This window comes from Tamandua tetradactyla, chromosome 14, assembly GCF_023851605.1.
Source record: "Tamandua tetradactyla isolate mTamTet1 chromosome 14, mTamTet1.pri, whole genome shotgun sequence".
In the NCBI taxonomy this organism is placed as follows: Eukaryota; Metazoa; Chordata; class Mammalia; order Pilosa; family Myrmecophagidae; genus Tamandua; species Tamandua tetradactyla.
This window is the reverse complement of record NC_135340.1, coordinates 48,882,432-48,902,645: the sequence shown is the minus strand read 5'-3', so window position 1 is coordinate 48,902,645 and position 20,214 is coordinate 48,882,432. Positions and strand designations below refer to the sequence as shown.

Below are 20,214 nucleotides of genomic sequence, written 5' to 3'. Positions count from 1 at the left end.
TGCAGGCTGACAGTCCCTCGGTATTCTCTATTTTAATGTGTATTTTTCCCAAAAATAGGCACTTAATCCTTTCATCTCTTTCTTTTCCTCCTGCACATTGGCACTTTCTGTCTTCTAGGAGTCTCATTAAGTATCCAGTGATTGCTTTCCATTTCATAATAAAAATGCTAAACTGGGGCACGTACCAGAAAACACACCCACCTACCTTTATATCACATTTTCTTTCTTTTACCCCAGTCTTTCTCTTGTGGTATTTATGGTTTCAATAGCTTTCAAGAATCAAGAGATGCCTGAGACTTTTCAACTGTTCGCTGTCCATCTCATTGGCTCTACCTCCCCTACCAGCAGCATCTTCAACAGAATGGGGTATTGAACTCCTGATTGGCTCATGAACAGAGCATTCATTCTCTAGGAATGCCCTGTAGATACCAATTGAAACTGCGTCATCCATAAAAGTAATCCATAGACCCATTTGCTTTTCATTTTTGGCTTATGATAGCAATAATGACTATAACACAGAGCCCAGGAATTGATGACCAGCTGGGGTTAATGGCCCTTGGCTGCACTGTGGGCTATCAACTCCCCCAGCTGGTCATTAATCCCCAGGAAATGCCCCATACCTTGATCGTTATTACTTAATTAATGCCTCTTTCACTTTCAGCCTAAGTGGTCAGAGCACTGTAACCCTAACAGCAGCTTGCAGTTGGAATTGCGTGTTTCCACTCAAATAGTGGAATTCCCTATGACTGCATACATATTTTCAATTTTTCCTAGAAGAGTTGATTATATCTGCCTTGAGCTTATTCTTTTTTTCCCTTGCAAGAGAGTGGGGAAGAGATTCACGAGGCTTTCGTTTGCAAGTGAAAACTTGCTACTTGCGTATGAGAAGTACAAGGTCAAAAAGAAACTTGAATGTGTCCATCTTGCCTTTTGTTTTCAGATAATCTGGATTGTTTGATTTTTGTTTTTCTTCCAAAGATCTAAATGTAGAAATAAAAGACAAAGAAGGAAGGAAGCTTCTCTTCTCACAGTTGCTTAGAACAGACTTCTCAGTCCTTGAAATAACAGAATTTATTTGGCTGTTGTAAAACTCCAAGTGCTTTCATAACTAGTTAAATAACACCTGAAATAAATATTCTCAAAGAATTAATATTACTGTGTATCATATTCTCAGAGACTGCCATAAACTATCACCAAAGAATAAGTTACCAGGCTGACAAAGAAGGTAGATTCTGTTCTGTTTAGTTGTGGCTGGCACATGTGACTAAGGGAACAAAATAAGAAGAATTTTGTCAACACACAAAATCAACACAAGAAAGTAGACAGATGCAGCTTTGGATCTGCTGGGATTGTATACAGAGAAATTCTTGCTTATGAATCAGATATTGACCCAAGCGATTTTAACTTCTTCTGTCTCAAGCAAATGTCTACATTTATTCTCAGCAGGAGTATGGAAGAAACGCAGCCCTTTCCTCTCTGTATTCTGAGAGAAACTGATGTTATCTGGAGAAATATGTTTCTAAGAGATTAGCGGTGATTCATGACCATCAGAGGCTCAAGCGTGTAGAACAACTTAGAGGAGGTCATTTGGGAAGATCCAAAGTGTAATACTTTATCTTAAAGTTTACTTTGAGAATCACACAACCCTAGGATGAATGTTGTAAGTAGAAATGTACTCTCACCGCTGAAATCATTGAATCTTAGGGCTGAGCAGACCTTTTTGCAGCCATTTAGCTCCCTGATTCAACTTCATACAGGATTAAGCATAAACTAAGTCTGGTAGATAAAAAATCTATGCTAACTATAGGTGTATGACCACTACCATAAATTTATCTTAATGATAAGCAGTTGTAACTCATGGATAATTTTTCCTTATATTCAAGTTTGAGCTCATTTTCTCATCTTCCATCTTCTGTGCGCACTGAAGATCCTTGCATATAGCCTTGCAGCTGTTGATTACATTACCTTTCCTGCTAGACGCCTCAAAAAACCAAGGGCCAATTTCTTTATCCTTTCTGCTAAGGCCTTATTTCCCTACAATTTCTCTTTTTGAGTCACTAATTCCTTTCACTTCCCTAAGAACTTGCTTTCAGCTGTGTGGCTGCAGTATGTGTGTAGGCCAAGAGCTAGGATCTGAACAAAGCAAGGTGTTAATGGAACATTGCGCCTCATGGTGTTTACACTGAGTCGCATACAGTAGAGTCCAGGTACTTCTCTGTTGACAACTAGCCAGATAGTTGAGTGGCGTCAAGATCGGCACCCTTCCTCATTTTTGCCAGCCCTTCCATTCTGCAAACACAGAACTGTGGTTACACGCTGCGCTGGGCAAACAACACGCAGATATTCAAACAACAAAAAAATAGAGCCCATGCCATGAAGAATTTACAAACTAGCTCAGGAGGCACACCAAATAACAGGCACAGATAAGGTCAACAGATCTATCTCTCTAACTGATAGGAAGTTCAGGGAGCCATGCAGGCATGCAGGAGGAGGGTTGGGTACAGTTTAAGTTTCCTAGCTGCTAAAACAAATATCATACAGTGGGTTAGCTTAACCAAAGGAATTTTTGGCTTATGATTTCAAAAGCTAGAAGGCTTGTTTCCTCCCAGAGTCAGTATCTCCTGGCTGGAGGGCAAATTTTTGAGGTTCTTTCGCTCTTCCATCACATGGCAATGCACTTGGGGGCATCTCCTTTCTTTTCTGGGCTCCATTGACTTCCAGCTTCTTGCTTCTCCCATGGATTCTCTCTCCCTCTCACTTTCACTCCGTTTATAAAGGACTCCTGCAATCAGACGTAAGGCCAAACCCGATTCAGTGGGGCTGCAACTTAACTGAAGTAACATCTTGAAGAGATTTTATTTACAATGGGTCCACACCCGCCAGAATGAAACCCAAGACCACGCACATGTCCAAACTGGGAAACGCAATTCAATCCACTGCAGAAACCTTGACCCCAACATGCAAAACTGAAACTAAATTATAAAGAAAGACAGAGAGTAAATGGAAAAGGGAAAGTAAGGTGTTCTGGTTGAGGGAGCAGCATGTGTAAAGGCACAGAGATGTGAAAAAATAGATATCGACATCCCAGTTGGGCCTATATCCTCTTCTACCCACTTACTGAGCTATCAAGCTAATTCTTGTTGAACCTCCCCAAACCTGATTCTTTTCCTCTCTCTGGATACCATTTTCCACCTAATCACTATACATCCTCACCCTTCTGCAGCTAGCTCCTGAGACAATTCTGATATCTAGGGCTGGCTCTGTCCTTGTCTGACCATCCAGCCTGATCAGCTCCATTATCCTCTTCAGAACCATCCTCGCCCCACCCTGGTTATCTGATGCTAGTCCAACAGTTACACATCCCAGACTTACAGCTTGTACTATACTATGTATCATGGTTGATTGGGGATCAAATTATATCCAGTAATGCATATCTAATCCTATAGCTAAGCTTAAATCCAGTCAACTTTTTCAAATACATATTATATACGTCTCTTTGTATTATATATAAACCTTTTGTGACTTTAACCTGTTATACAGGCTTAAGATCCAGAATAAAGTATAGGAGAACTGCATATAAGGCATTTCATCATTGATAAAAATATTAAGCACAGGGTAGTCTGAATTCAGAGTAGTCTGGGCTGTGGAAATTATTCATATTTTATTTTCTAATAAATGATACAGTATTGCTCATACTTCTTTAGTTATTAGGATATAGAATTGAAGATAGTTAAGAGAACAGCTGAGTCTAGAGAGTCTTCCTGAATATCCCATACATTCCATTCAAATTATAATTTATTTCCAAAAGTAAAATAATTAGCTAAAATGTATAAATTCTTATAGCTAGTTAGTTGTCATGGTAAACAACTATATAAATGCAACCCTAAACAATGCGTCCTTTAAAAAAATTTGGTGAACTTCTTATTTTAGAATAAGTTTAGAATTACAGGAAATGTGCAAGACTATTATAGAGCATTCCCAGATACCCCACACCAAAACTTGTCACAATGAATACCAGTAGGATGCATTATTGATAACTGAGGTCCAGTCTTTATTTACATGATGCCCTTCTTCTGTCCCAGGGTCCCAACCGAGAACACACCTTACATTTAGTCATATTGTCCCCTTAGGAGTTTCTAGACTGTGACAGTTTTCAGACTTCCCTTGTTTATGATGGCCTTGACAGCTCTGAGGAGTACTGGTCAGATATTTTGTGCAATGTCCTTCAATTTAGATTTGTCTGCTGTTTTTCTCATCATTAGCAGGGGTTTGGGGATTTGGGGAGGAACATTGTGATGGTAAATTGTCATTTTTAACCACATGATAACAAGAGTGCATGCTATCAACATGACATCACCTGTGCCCTATCAACACGCTTTATCACTTAACCTTGATTACTTGGCTGAAATAGTGTTTGTCAGGTTTCTCCACTGCAAAATCCTTCCCCCCTTTCCATACTGTACTACTTAGAACAAATTCCTTATAAGTAGCTTACACTTATGGAGTGGGGAGTTAGGCTCCACCTTTTTTGAAGGAATTCGTCAATGGATACTTTTTAATGTACAAAATTCATTTAGCAAAAATATATATAATCTGTCACTTGTAAATGATTATATATGTAATATGGAAGAACATATAAGAAATCAAGAACGACTGTTTGTCTTTTGGAGGAGAAACTAATATGAGGTGGGAAGACATCTCATTTACAATTGAATGCAATTTCAATTTTGTCTTTCTTGAATCATTTACTGTGTACATCTATTTTTTAAATCCTTAAAATGTAAAAAAATTCATGTATGGGTCTAGTTAAAGACAATGGAAAAGAGATAAATACTCACACTGGTTTATGGATACTGTTTTGAGACCAATCAGTGATCTCAATGATCATTTTCAGCAACTTAAGATCCCAGAGTGTTTCAATGGGTAAAGTGAAAAGTCAATTTGATAATGAATAGTATATGCCAGAAAGGTCTGCTTGTGACTGGTAGCAGCAGCAATTGGGCAAAGAATCAATAGTCTGAATAAAAAAAGAAAGCCCAAGAGTCTTCTGAACCTAAAAAGCTGATTTGCTATTTTAGTACACGCCATCAAAAGTACAAACTACACTGGTCACTTGATTTTCTAGATTACCCTCCCTGTAGGTTTCAGTGAAAATTAATATTGGCATTGATAAGGAGAAACGCCTGTGTTAGGTTATTCCTTTGAAACGTCCTTTCCTTTATGTGGTACAACCAGTGATTCTCAAAGGATAATTAATTTAAATTGTGTCTCATAGCTGCATTACAGAATGAATATCTGTTTGTGTGTTTTGCTTTTGTCCTGGAACAAGCTTTCATTATTCCACAGAAGCTATGACTTTACCACTTTATTTATGAGACAGGGATTACATGTTTAAACTGATCATTAAAATAAAGCATAAAGTAAATGATTTAAAATAAAAAGGAACTCTCCTAAAATTGGGAGCAAAATATTAATGAGGTAAGAATTAATAAAGATATGTTAAGAAATATCATCAAAAAGAATCCTAAATGAAAGTGCCTAAATGAAATATAAACAAGAAAAGAGGGGTCGTTCAAACCAAAAAAAAAGATCAAAATGGACCATTTCTTACTGGGTAGAGGAAGAAATAGACATCGAGAAAAAAACAAAAGTGTTAGATCCTTGCGAGCAGGACTTTCCTTGGATTTTATATAGCCTTCCACAGAGGGCCTTGCATAGATTTTAGGCACTGATTTGATATTGATTGCTTGGTTTTATATAGACAGTGATAATGTCTAAAGATGCTGATTTTTACATGATACATAAATAAAGAAAAAGGAAAAATTGTAATCTGACCAAGGAAAGTAGGCCAGAGAAGCAAGCATAGAGTAACATGTTTTCAGAAAATTGGTCTGTGGAGTGCATATTTTAGACTTTTCAGTTGTTTCGGGAAGGCAAAGCTTCTTTTTTCAGTTTTATGTGTAGAATCCTCAACATCTTTTTAAAATTATATCCAGGATCATTAGTTGAACAAAGCTCCCATTACATAAAAGTGTATGCCAAATTTCAACCAATATTAAATGAGCCACCTCTCCTTTCCCTACCATAACACAGTAAAATAAACTGGCAGTTCTTTAATTAAGAGGGAACTATAACTTAATCCTTATACCGCCCCACTATAAAATTTTATCAGTGCTGCTCCAGCAAGGATGGATGCAGAAGTAATGTTGCTTCCTCCCATTTTACTTCAGATCAGTGTTAGATTCACAAATGAAACTAAGAGTCTTTTAAGTTGAGGCCCTTACTTTATAAATTTACCAATAATCGCAACAAAGTCAGCATTTATAAAATGGTAAAGTCTACCAAATTATCCCTAAAATCTAAATTGGATAACATGTACAGAGGATGAATGGCTTGTCTGATTGAAAAGAGCAATGCCATTTTAAGTTCTAGTCAAAGTGTTGATTACTAGGATGTACAGTGAATGACATACAAAAGTTTCTGTCATATTATCTTTTGAGATTCGCAATAAATATTTTATTGCAATTGTGCCTTCAGAGAGTATTTCATCATAAAGATCTTGGACTAAAAACATAATGTATTCCATCCAGTGTTTCAGTATTTTTAATAGATAAGATTATGTCGTTAGCAAGTACATATTGATTTTAATTAGAATGGGTACTCCACCATTAATATGAATTGTGATGCCACTAAGGCAGCTGTCAAGGGGGATTAATTAATTAATTGTAAATTAATTAATTGAGAGTGAATCAAATCAGGCTAGGAAGATGAATGTAGAACTTGGGCAGGGGAGATTAAACTCACAAAACAGACTGAAAACCCAAGGCAATCTAAATTGTTAATCAAGACTGGAGAAAATTAAGCAACTCATTAAAAGAAAGTACCTGTTGTTATTGAGAGAGCAAATTACTAATAACAAAAGCAACAAATTAAATTCAAACAGTTCCTTTTAGACATAGGATATGAAATTCAAGAAAATACTAAGATTTTGCCACTCTATGCTCTAGAGACATAGATTTGTAGTATGGGGGATTTAATGACACTCATCTCAAATTTAATCATTTTATTTTTCATTCATGCTTAAAGAAGAAGCTTAGATGCTCAAAAGGAAATGAATGCACTAAATTGGAAGAAAAGTCTATTATAAGAAGAGTGTGTCTTTTTTATGGACTTCCCTCTGGTGACTGGATTTCAGTGTTTCACAAACCGAGCAACGTAGATGGTTGGTTAACAAGTAAAGGTAATACGTGGGGGAAAAAACATTAAAATTAAACAAACTTTATGGGGTGCCCAAGTGGTTCAGTGGTAGGATGCTCGCCTTCCATGCAGGAGACCTGGGTTCGATTCCTGGACCATGCACCTTAAAAAAAAAATTAAACAAGCTCTACAAATTAAGCAATGAAGAATATGCCTATAAGTAGATAAAAGTTTATAATAATCTATGAAGGTGAAATATTTATAGTGAGGGTGATGTTTTTCTAAAAAATGCGTTTAATATTTCTGGGCCTGCACAAAAAAAAGAGGATTATCAGCAGGTTTCTTAATGGCCAATGAAGGATCATGTGTCAGTTATAACTTATGGGGTAGGATGGAGATAAAACCTCCCAAAGTGAACATTAAAGTCAGATGTAGGTGACACTCCGATTCCTAAGAAATGCATGTCTGGGTCGTCCTCACTTTTAGACAATGCCACACCAGAGGCAAAGCATTGGAAATGAATGTCTGGAAAAGGAATGTGTTTGCTCTGGGTCCATTCTGCCTGCAGACAGGCATCGCCTCTGCTAAAGCATAAGCAAAACCATCTGTAATAAGCAGTGCTACATTTCATTAGGTCTTTTTAGATCATTTCCAATTAATAGACTGACAAAATCTCAAGTGGCTCAAAGAGGGCATGCCTGTATGCGGATTTGACAGGTTTAGGGAACTATTTAGTCAATTATAGTACAGACTTCTTCTCTGAGGCAAGCTTAAATTCATAGGATATGAAATGGGCCTGCCCATAATAACTTCTATATTACAAAAAGTCAGTTGCAATTTGTCCCAGAATAGTTGACAATGAATCTGTAGTAACTGCAAAGAGATATTATATCTTATATAGAAATTAATCTCGTTAATTTAACAACGATTTATTGTGTGCCTACTGTGTCTTATTTAGTATTCTAGGAGCTTGAATTATATAAACAAATAAAACTGAGAACTATCTTGGCTTTTATGGAGTTTATATTCTAAAAGGTCGACACACACAAAATGAACAAAATACATAAGTATAGTATGTATTGTGTTAGAAAAGTACTTACTTCTTTGTAAGCAAAGAAGTAGGTCAGGGTACGGAGTATTAGGAGAAATGGGGCAGTCAGGTTAGGCCTGATTAAGAAGGTCATATTTGGAATGTTCTCATTCCAGGCAGAAGAGACAGCCAGCATATTTGAAGAGACACCATATTCAGAGAACAGTAAGGAGGGTGCAAGTAGTGAAAAGAGAAAAAGAGAAAAAATGGAGGGCTAGTTCACACACAATCTTACAGTCCATTGTCCCCAATGGACAATGAAAAAGACTGGCTTTTTCCCAGAGTGAAATAAGGGAAAGGTTTGGGGCAGAGAATTAATGTGATGCTACTTATGTTTCAAAAGGATCACTATCTGCTTATATGTTGACTGTAAGTATTAAGGGAAGAAGCAGGGGACCAGTTAGGAGGCCACTGTGATGATACAGAAGAGAAATAATGGAGGCTCAAACCAGGGTGGTAGTAAAATAGACAATAAGAATTGATCCAATTCTAGATATATTAGAAGGTTGTACGAATAGGATTGGTTAATGTAGTGGATGTGGGATATGAAAAAGGCAGAAGTCAAGGATGACTCCAAATTTTTCAACCTGAGCCCTAAGAGGGAACAAGGTTTTTGGCCTAAGCACTGAGATAGATCAAGTTTAGGAGGAAAGATAGGATGTTCACATTTGGACATGTTGAGTTTGAGATGCCTAGAAGGTCTCTGTTCTAGTTTGCTGGATGCCAGAATGTAATTTACCAGAAACAGAATGGCTTTTAAGAAGGAGAATTTAATAAGTTGCTAGTTTACAGTTCTAAGCCCATGAAAATGCCCCAATTAAAGCAAGTCTATAGAAATGTCCAATCTAAGGCATCCATGGAAAGATACCTTGGTTCAAGAAGGCCGATGAAGTCCAGGGCTTCTCTCTCAAGTGACAAGGCACATGCTGAACATGATCAGGGTTTCTTTCCATCTGGAAAGGCACGTGGCGAATGTGGAGTCATCTACCAGCTTTCTCTCCTGGCTTCCTGTTCATGAAGCCCTGAGAGACATTTTCCTTCTTCATCTCCAAAGGTCACCAGCTGGTAGAGTCTGCTTCTCATGGCTATGTCATTCTTCTTTGCTCTCTCTGAATCTCTTACTTTCTCCAAAATGTTTCCTCTTTTATAGGATTGCAGTATAGTAATAAAGATCCACCTAGAATGGGTCTAGACACGTCTCCACTTAATCCAGTTTATTACTATCACTCGGTGAGTCACATCTCCGTGGAGATAATCTAATTAAAGTTTCCAACATGGAGTATAACTAGGGATTAGAAGAAATGGCTGCCTTTACAAAATGGGATTAGGATTAAAACATGACTTTTCTAGGGTACATGCATCCTGGCACAGCAACCAAGGGCAAATGTAAACTAGGCAGTTGAATCTATGGTAGAGGAGGTTAGGAAAGGATGCTAGGTTGGGTATATAAATAAATACCATAAAAATGGTTTTTGATGCCTTGCTACTATGGTAAGTGAATGTAGACAGTAATTAAGAAGACTAAAGACTAATCCTGGGGCACACTGACATTCTGCTCCATGAAGAAAAGAGTTGGAATCAACAAAGGAAACAGAGAAAGAAGGGCCAGCGAGGTACAAAGAAACCTGAAAGTGTGTAGGGTCCTGAGAGCCAAGTGAAAAAACTGTCTCAGGAAGGAAAGAGTCAATTGAAGTTGATATGAAGCTGCGAGCTAGTGGAGTAAACGACAAAATGTGGAACCCACTCATTAGAATCTTGGAAAGCAATAAAATAAAGATCATTATCTGTAGAGTTTTGGGTGATCATGAGCTCTAGAGTTAGGCATGGATTCAAATCCTATTGCCACCACTCATCATCTTCAGCTAGTTATTTCCTGATATTTCTGAGTCCAGTATCCCAAATATGTAACTCTAGATCTTCTGTGATAATCCAGTGAAATTATTTATAGAGAGTCACCTAAGAAATGCTTATGAAATAGGAGCCACTTATCACTTTGAATATACTGTATAATACAAATAACACAATATAAATACAAACCCAAATAACATCATTATATAATTATTATATTATTTTATATAATAGTCATTGTAAAGTTATATTGTCCATTATATTACATAACATGCTATTCATTTCATTACTCATAATACAACTAAACGTTTGTTCTTTCAGTTATTTATCAAATACTCTTAGTATTTACTATTTACCAGGCACTGGCATCCAAAAAACAAAGATAGCAAAACATGGAACTGAACATTGCCATAATTTAAAATGCACCACATTCTATAACCAACACTTCATGGAATTTATTTCTCCACTTCATGAGAGAAATCTGACCTGTGGCTCCATTGCCTATCAGGTAGGTGACTTTGGAAAAGTTGCTCAAATTCTCTGATCCTCAGAAAAATGGGGACACATTGTCTCTATTTACAAGATGGTTTTGAAGATGAGCAAAGATAAAATAAAGCATCTAGCATCTATTACTAAGTGGGATTAGCAGAAGTATAAGTAGAATGTGACCTTTCCAGGATTTTCATCTGGATGGCCATCCAGGTAAGCACTCCTATCGCTACATGGCAATAATTTCCTTGGTAACTTGCAGATAATACCAGATGTTTTCTCTAGAAATTTTCATTGACTGTCACATGAACAAATGCTCCTATGAAGTCCTAATGAAAACTCTGTTGAAACTGTGCTTTCCAAGAATATAACATGAATTTTCTTTATTTAAATTCAGAAGCTCACAAGTGATCTCCATGGCCTTGATCACACGTGAAGGAGAGCATCTAGGTCTTGCTTCTTTAGATTTTCATGGAAATTTCTGACATTCTAGCTTGCAAAGATGTTTCTTTCTTTTGTTGTTGTGTTCTTTTTCCTTTGCTTATTGCTGTTGTTATTGGTTCCCCTCCTTTTAAGGAAGACTTACTGGCCAATCATGATTTTCCTTTAAAGATGTTCTTGATGCTATTGGGGAAATGTCGGAAAATAATGAAGAAAAATCCTAACATGCTACCCAACTGAAGTCCATCTCTTGAAATGAAAAACACTCATGATGAAAATGAGTTGACAGCTTATTTGCTGATATTTACAGCTGGATATGACGTCAATCGGAAGGATAGTACAGATCAATTTTAATGGCAAGTAGCTAAGCATGCTTATTGATCTGGCAGCTTGCTACTCTACAAATGGCCAAGACCATTAATATTCTCACACCAGGGCCATAGGAGAAGCATAAAACAAGGGACTTTGAGCCTTTAAAGAAGGTAATTTAAGAGTGCTGATTTGATGATCACAAGGGAAAGTGTGAATTCATGATTTAACCCCCATTTGCTACCTCTCAACGAAAAATTGATTGCCATCCTAGAAGTCATATTTCATTTGAGAGAAATTTAATATATTTCATAATTTCCTTCTTAAGCCCTTTGCTTTAAGTGATGCCACTTTGCTGTCCAGCTAATCCTAAAGTGGATTTTTTTTTTCTGGAAGAACAGAATCATTTCTGCTATAGCAGAGTGATCATGTGGGTGAAACACGGATCGAACATGGATCAAAAGAATATGCTGTTACCCCTTACCTGCTTCTATATTTCCCTTGTACCTTACAAGGACAATAACATTAATCCCTCTCTGGAAGAGATAAGATCATGTCTATTGAGTGCTGCTAGAAGAAATTTATTTTAGGTACCAGTAAAAGCCATCAGTAGCATCCACAGAGTACTCAATATTACAAATATATATCACTGAATGTGGCCACTGCTATCAAAACTAAACTTTCCCTCATCTGGAGGTAATATGAATACCCCAATGATCACCAAATAAACTTTTGATTCAGACATCTTGCATCATATTTTAATATACCTAATGGAGTCTCACCAAATGAATGTTAGGTGGGCTGTCTGTAAGAATGAACTTCCTAACCTCTAGAGATGCAGTACATCTGCTCAGATCAAAATGTGTTGTTTATGAAGCTCCCACACTCTGGAGACATATGTGTAGCACCAATGTGAAAATAACAAGTTTCCAGCTCTTCAAATGCTTCTTAGTCAGCCACTAAGGAAGCATTAACACTCTCAATGTGGAATGACTCCTACTTGAAATCTACAGAAGGTTCAAATCTTTAGTAATGGTACCTAATGTACAGAGACTCTTAACTGAGCATTGTTAGAAAGGAAAAAATGATCAATCCCAACTTGGAGAGACTTGCCCTTTCCTGCATAAATCCAAGGGGCCCATTAAAGTGAGAGTGGAGAACAACTAAGGCACAAATAAGTTGGTGGTGACTTGTGACCTCTTATGATCAAGATTGGTCTTGATTAATAAAATATTTTTTTTTATTATAGAAGTTGTATGTTTAGAGAACAATCATGCATAGAATACAGGATTCCCATACACTACCCCATCATCACCACTTGCATTGTTATAGAAAATTTTTATAATTGATGGTAAGATTTTTTATAATTCTATTTTTTAAAACAGTAGTTACATTTGTTACAATTGGTGAAAGATCATTAAAGTACTAACTATAACTATTGTCCATAGATTACGCTGAGGTATTTTCTCTCCATATTCCCGACCTATTTTCTGTTTTCATGCAGGTCTTCATTTCATTACTCATCTACTCATACACTGGATAAAGGGATGTTAGTTACAAGGTTTTCACAATCACATGGTCACACAATAAATGGTATATAGTTATATGATCATTATCAAAGAGCAAGGCTACTACATTGTAATTTGAGGTATTTCCTTCTGGCTATTCTAATGTACTAGAAAATAAAAAGAAATATCTATATGATGAGGCAGTAGTCATAATCATTTGTTAAAATCTAATTTCTCAGTTATACATCTTCCCTCTCATTTGATCATTCTCTCAATCTTCAGGAATATCTGGACAAAGACCACGTTTAATTTTTTGTGCTGGAAAGGGATGTTGGCATTATAGGATAGAGGAATAAAACAGGTTCATGTTCTCGGAGAGCTTGGTACCTCTAAGTTTCAGGGTTTATCTGGTATAGGCACAATCTGGAGGCCTTAAGTTTCTGAAAAAATTAAAAAGTACCAAGTAGAAGATTTACAGAGTCTTAGATAAAGCTTAAGGTATTCTTTAGGGTTTTTAGGAATACTGCTGAGTAGGGCTTGGCATACTGAGGCAATTTGCAATACCTGGCTGAAGTTTGCATAAGAGCAACCTCCAAAATGACATCTCAACACTATTTGAAATTTCTAAGCCACTGGAACTTTATTTTGTTTCATTTCTTTTCCCCCTTTTGATCAAGAAGGCATTTTCAATCCCACTATGCCAGGTTCATCCCCGGGACTTATGCCCCCTTTTGCCAGGAACACCTTTGTGATGCATGTCCCCTGTAGGGGGGAAGGTAGTGGGTTTATTTGCAGAGTTGACTTAGAGAGAGGCCACATCCGAGCAACAAAAAAGGTTCTCTGAAGGTGAAAATTAGGCATAATTACAAAGACACTTAGCTTCACCATTGCAGAAATAAATTTATAAGGACCTCAAGATTGAGTGTCCCTCCTTTCTTAATACTGACTGATAGATAGAAATCCATTTTTTTGCTTGTTCTTATAAGAAATAAAAAACAACTGTTCATTTCAGCAGCATGCATGTTCTCAACACCTATTGTTTAGAACTCAGTGATGACCTTCCTAAGAAATTTGGAACTACCAAGCTATTTATAAATCTTGGTACTTCTCCCCAAATGTGAAAAGGCTATTTCAGATATTATACTTACAATACCACTCTTGTTACTTTTCCTTTCCCCCACTTATATTCCTCCCATCACCTTGTTTATTATGATTATTACTTCCCTCTCTAGCAAAGGTCCAATGAAATAAAATTAACTTTCTCTCAGTAACACAGATTTTGTAATATTTTTGGCAGAGGAATGAGGAAGGAAGTCTTAAAACATGGACATTTAAATTATTTCTAGTATTCCTTGTTATAACTAACAATATATAAGATATTAATATTTATATTGATTAAGAATACACCTAAAAGCCAACCCTTATCAAAAATTGAGCAGCTAAAAGCAGTAACTCTAAATTGCATTTAGAATATGAAATGCAAGATGTTAAAAGTATAAAATCCTGAATAAAGTGAAGGCAGTTGGTGTCCTGTCCAGATTCTGATAGCCATGTCATCTGGGAAATCTCACACACACACACACACACACACACACACACACACACCAGCAGGGGGAAGGGCGGTTAACAGCCGACAGCTATAACCAGCTCACTCAGGTACCAAGGGTCAACGGGTAGCCCTATGGTGCTACCAAAGCTGTGATGCAACATGTGCTCCAGAGCTCCCTGTAGAAACAATCTGAGCCCCATAGCCCTGCTTAGCTCTTTCCCTATCTCATTCTGCTTCCCTCCATCCCTTTTCCCTGAGAGCGTTCTCACCAAATAAACAACAATCTCATAACCCTGATCTCAGGCCTTGCTCCTAAGGAACCTGAGCAAGATAGCAAATCAGTGCTGGAATTCCCAAACATAAGAATAAACATACATCTAAGGCCTTTCCGTAATAAAGCAAATCTTAGCTGCAGCCTTGTTTCGGTTGTTGATGTTAACGGGCAATGCTGGATACGTGTTGGTTTAATGAAATGAAACCACAACACGTGATTAGATTATTTCATGCATCGAACTTCAAAATTCCAGCTTTGGAAAGTGTAATTTTCTATGAGATCTTGCCTGGATACCTGGACTCTTGCCATCCCCTAATACCAAAGACCCAGCAGTGGCTTTGCTGAGGCTTACTTCTAAACCCCACCCTTACAGATCTCTCATCTTCCCCCTTTGCCCAGCCTCTCTCCCTCTCCATTTACTGTTTTCTATTACTTCTAGATTATAATATTTTCTCAGGGCAAAGCCTCAAGCAGTACTTTACACAGTGGGAGTTATTAAACATTTGTTACATCCATTCTTTTGACTATATGAATTAATAGCTTAAGCCCAAGAGAAAAAGCAGGAAGAAGGAAATCCGTTCAGTAACTGTATGCAGGAGAGAAAAGAATGGGAAATCAGACATTCCCCTATCAGTTCGAAGGCAAGAGATGGAGATTCTTCCTAATCAATGTCACTGACTCCAGAAAGGACATAGAGGAGGGAGGGATACCAGCGTTAAATGACTCATGACTTCTCTTGACCCCAAGGAAAAAATATTTATTTCTCCCCAATTCACATATGCAGCCCAGAACTGAGCTTCCTAGAATTTCTATTAAGACTCCAGATCACATAGCAATAATTTTCAGGTGTCAGTCTCTGCTAATGGTGAAGTCCAAAAGTAGATGATACCCTGGGGATAGCAGAAAGGGTAAAAGCCATAGGCCAATCTAGGACTGCAGAGGCCTCAGGACAATTGAATGGATGCAAATAAGAACGGAATGTATGGCAGGTACAAATCACAGTCCAGAAATTCAGGGTGCAAGAAATATGCATTGCTTAATTTTTCTGTAAGTCAATCTCAGTTCTCTTTCAAGAGAAAGATTCTTCTGAGTTAGCAGAAAAACTTTATGCACACAAATTGGGGGTGGAAGAGGGGGGTTCTCACTCCCTTACCTCGAGGATGATTAAACATCCCAGGGTAGTTACATAGGATCAAGGAATTTTGAAAAGACATTGCGAGTAAGGAGGCAGGGAACCGGGCAACGGCTGGTAGTCACACAGTTGGTGGTTGACCTTTCCCTTATTCCTGTCCCCGAGGCTCCCTGGCCGGTGAGTGCCCCTGTGTGAGGCTGCCTCCATGCATCCTGTAGCCACTTCTTCTTTAGGATTATACCAATTGTCCAGGCTGCAGACCCTTTGCTCAGGAGCTTACTGACTGCTCTGCTCTCATCACTACCCACTACCTCTTTAACTACTGTGGAGGAGAATCCTTCCTAGTTTCAGGGAAAATTTCTTCCTTTCTTTTAATATTTGCCTCAAAAGCACTTCATCTATCTTACAATTTCGGGTATCAATAGGGCCTTGAGCTGGTTGGATGCTTCAGATTTTTTCTGCCATTCAGTGACAGTTTTGTCCCTGGGAACAAGTGTATATTTTGGCCTTGGACTCTATGCTCTTTCTTTTCTTACTATCTCCAATTAGAAACGATCACACATCATTCAGTTACTCATAGATGGTGAGCTGGATTCCTAATCAAGAAACGGCTGATGGCCCAAACTTGAAATTCAAAGAGGTATCTTCACATAGCTGTTCTTGTTCATAAGGTGACCCTTTTTTTCCAGAGAGGCCTGGGATCTTACATATTAAAAAGTCTGTTAATGGTTGTGTACTTATATGTCAACCTTTCTTCCTTGCCCATTTTAGAGCGTATCTGCCAAGGAAATTCTCAATGTTCCCAAAATATACAGGTGAAAATGGGAGGGGATGCTTGTAGCAAAGATTAGGAGGCAAGGAGAACAGACAGCATTTTCAAGCAGTAATGGGATCGCCTGTCACACAGAACTAACACAGGCAAGGTTGGAGTCAGCGATAAGTCAAATATCCTTTCATAACAGTGTTCACATTTACCCATATCAGAAAGCCAAACCAGTTCTCAAAGAGTCTATATACATATATATATATATATATATATATATATATATTGTTTTAACTCCCAACTAGTAAAGTTTTTGAGAAATTCTTAGAGATGGAATGGAACCAAGTCAAAAGTCAATCCCTTGTCTGTCTTTTTTCTCTCAATCCCTTTTCACAGAGACAACCACGGAGACAAGCGTTTTTGTTCTTGATGTGTGCCTTGTTTTATTTTGTTTTCTGTGTCAACTCGCTGAAGAATGGTTGCAGTCATCGGAAAGATGCAGTAATTGATTTCAATAATTAATTCCTGCTTGCTGAAGCAATGTGGCTTATGCACTCCTCCTTGGGCCCTGGCAAAAAGGAACTCAGAAGGCAGGAGTGCATAAACAGCTACATTACTTTGGGGAGCAAAAGTCCCCTAACATACTATTGGTTTGGGAAGAGCTTTTAGGCCCGGGGCTATTTGAAGTGAAGTCCTTTAGGGTCCCCTGTTACCTCATGTCATCCTTGATGTTACAACCAACTCAAAGGAGTAGAAAGCCAAGTGGAGAACGCGGCATCTTTGCAGCAACTGATCTTAGCTCGATCAGAAATATCCATCTTCACACTATATCAGAAGTTCTCTCAAAAAGAAAAAGAGAGAGAGAGCAAGAGTTTGCTCTGGAAGGTAGCGTGTCATGGAGGAGAGCTAGGAGTGAGTGGAAAAATAATCAGAGATGAATGACAAGAAGAAAACAAAACAGAAAAGTTTGTTTGGGAAACCAAATGACCCCAGGTCCCTTTACATTTATGAGTTCTAAAACCCATATAGCTTCTAACTGTAATCATAATATTGAAATGGAGTCACTTCATGGTCCTTTTGCAAGCATTAAATAGTCTGTGCTATCCTGTATGCCTTATATGAACAGAAACCAAACTGACTCCACATGTCATTATTTTATCGCTTTCCTCTAAGATGTTTCCAGACCAGTGGTACATTTTTAAAATAATAGTTCCTATGCCTTTATGCGACCATATAAAGATAAAACTCAGCTCAAATGCAATGTTTAAGAATATTTATCATTAGCAGAAGGGCTATTAAACACCCAGGATCTTTACAAATTTATCACTAAACAATAACTTTAAACCTCCCTCCCTCCCCCACATTCTGTGCCCAGCTCCCTTGATCCAGGAATGTGTCACAACACAAGATTTTCACTAATCGGGGAATTTACAACCCCAAGCTGATCACGGTGTCAATGCTTCATTGTTAATGAAGGCCTAGAAAGGGCTGGAAAGCTTAAATGGAAAGCAGCCCCTTATTAGACCACGCATAGTCATATGCAGGTACAAGAACCGACCTCTTGTTACTACCTGGTCCCAGGGCGATAAGTTTCCTGATGTAAAGAACAGATTAAAAGTAAAACGAGACCAGATGTTTTTCCTATTAGATGGATTAAGTCAGACCAAAGCCAAAATTAGGAAAACACGCAGGGGTGATTTACAATTGCACTGTGATGGGTGGCTGCACTGGGAGCCGTGGCCAGTGGCTGCAGAGCCAGATCTCCGTTTATTAATGGGGCTGCGGGAGCCTGGAGGCCTCACCCCCGACTGCTCTAAAAATGCTGAACGAGGCCTCCGGGCTAGTGATGAAAGCTGCCCTCTGAAGGTGGAACCTCAGTAAAAAACAACAAAATCTACTTCAAACACAGCTGATGGTACAAGAAGCGGAGGAAAAGGCTAAGCTTTTCTATCTTTCTTAATAAAAATACTACAGGATTAAATGTACCAAATTAGCCCAGCTCAAAGGATTTTATTTTCATAAAGTATAATCTTGTTATGACTAGGAAAATCAACTTCTTAAGTCTCATGTGGGCCAAAAACAGACAATTTAACTCTCAAGTGTTGCTTTGCAAGCTGAGGGCCGAGAATGTCCAATGGAATGTTGTTGCACCGTAAGAGTTGGCCAAGTTAACCTCTGAGTAGGAGTGAGACCAGATTTGACTAAATAAAGAGTAAGGACGTTGAGAAACCCTATTGCAATGGCTAGTTCTTGACGGGAACTCAGTGGCTGAGAGGAGCTCCTTGCCAGGAACTTGGGACCCAAGAAAGAATTATTTGAAAAACAGCCTGTTAGTTTGAAATACAGGAAAACGTAAAATGTGCTTTCTCAGACGGTGGATTAAATGTAGCGTTAAAATAGTTCATTTGACAGGTGCATCGTTCTAATAGTCTTCCTCAAAAAATAACTTTCCTCTTAATTTTGCCGAGTTGTTCGTAACCTCGGAACTTGTCAGTATTTTAAAATTAGTTTTGTTGTTTTGTTTTCTGGGGTTATGTTTTTGTTTTTGCATTCTCAGAGCAAGCTTTAATGGAAAGATATGTGAATCAAAATCCAGACTTGTGTTAGAACTCCTGAGCTGTTTCTTAATAACTCTAGGACTGTAGGTATGTCACATCAACTCTACGGTTTCCTAATTTGCAAAACTGAGGTCAAAGGGGCATCTCAGGTTGGTTATGAGATTAGATAATGCCTGTAAGAGCACAGGGCCCCATAGTAGAAACTCAGTCAGTTTATAACAACCACATGCCTGCCTGCCTCATTTCTATTTACATTATGACCCCAGCTGTCATGATGTAAGACTCTGAGTCTCTAAATTGTTTGTAAAAGTTTGAAAAAAACAAGCCACAAAACTGGCAGGAAAGGAAACCTCAAGTCTCTTCCCAAGACCATTTGCTCAAGTATAGAGATTCTTGGGGAGACTAATGCTTTCCTGCTTTTGCAGAGTGGATTATGAATTTTCAAAATTTAAATTTTGTTCAGTCCTCAAAAATCTATATAGGGTTAATTAAGTGTACCATTTCCTGAGTCAGGACTGAAGTTTGGCAGACCCTGAATGGCTTAGCCTAGAGACAGAACTGGGTGACTGAGAGCAAAAAGGTCCATATTGGTAAAAAGAAGGGGATAAAAAAGAAGGGACAAAGATGAAGCCCCACCATAAAACCAAAAGCAATCAGAGCATGTGTACATGGCTAGAAGCTTGAGGCCTAAATTGGACCGAAAAGATGGGAATGCAAGTGGGGAGCCCGGTTATGGCTTCCAGGGAGTCAAGAGAGCAAAATTAGAGAGAAACTGCAAAGAGGAAAAAATCACATGAACACACACACACACACACACAGACACAATGTGTTGGTGGGTGGGTAGTTCCAGTTGGTCTTTTTTCTTTTCTTTTTTTTTTTTTTTTTGCTATAAAGTCATCAGGCAGCTTCAGACAGCAATCCCTATAGATGAAGTAAAAACACACAACAAACACTGTATTGAAACTTTGAGGCAGACATTTGAAAAATCTGCTGTTTGTATTCATAAGCTGTTCACCAGCAGATGGAAAAATACTACTTTTGTAGGAACAAATTGTC

At 38.0% G+C, this 20,214-nt stretch overlaps 2 long non-coding RNA genes across 2 annotated transcripts in view; one reads left to right on the top strand and one right to left on the bottom strand.

The window, feature by feature from the left end:
- Positions 1-20,214, bottom strand: part of LOC143655882 (uncharacterized) — a 114,097-nt gene that overhangs the window by 30,693 nt on the left and 63,190 nt on the right. The window lies entirely within an intron of this gene.
- LOC143655883 (uncharacterized) overlaps positions 1-20,214 on the top strand; it is a 99,124-nt gene that overhangs the window by 57,581 nt on the left and 21,329 nt on the right. The window contains exon 4 of the long non-coding RNA XR_013162332.1: positions 7,087-7,240. This is a non-coding gene — a long non-coding RNA (uncharacterized LOC143655883). The remainder of the gene's footprint in view (positions 1-7,086; positions 7,241-20,214) is intronic.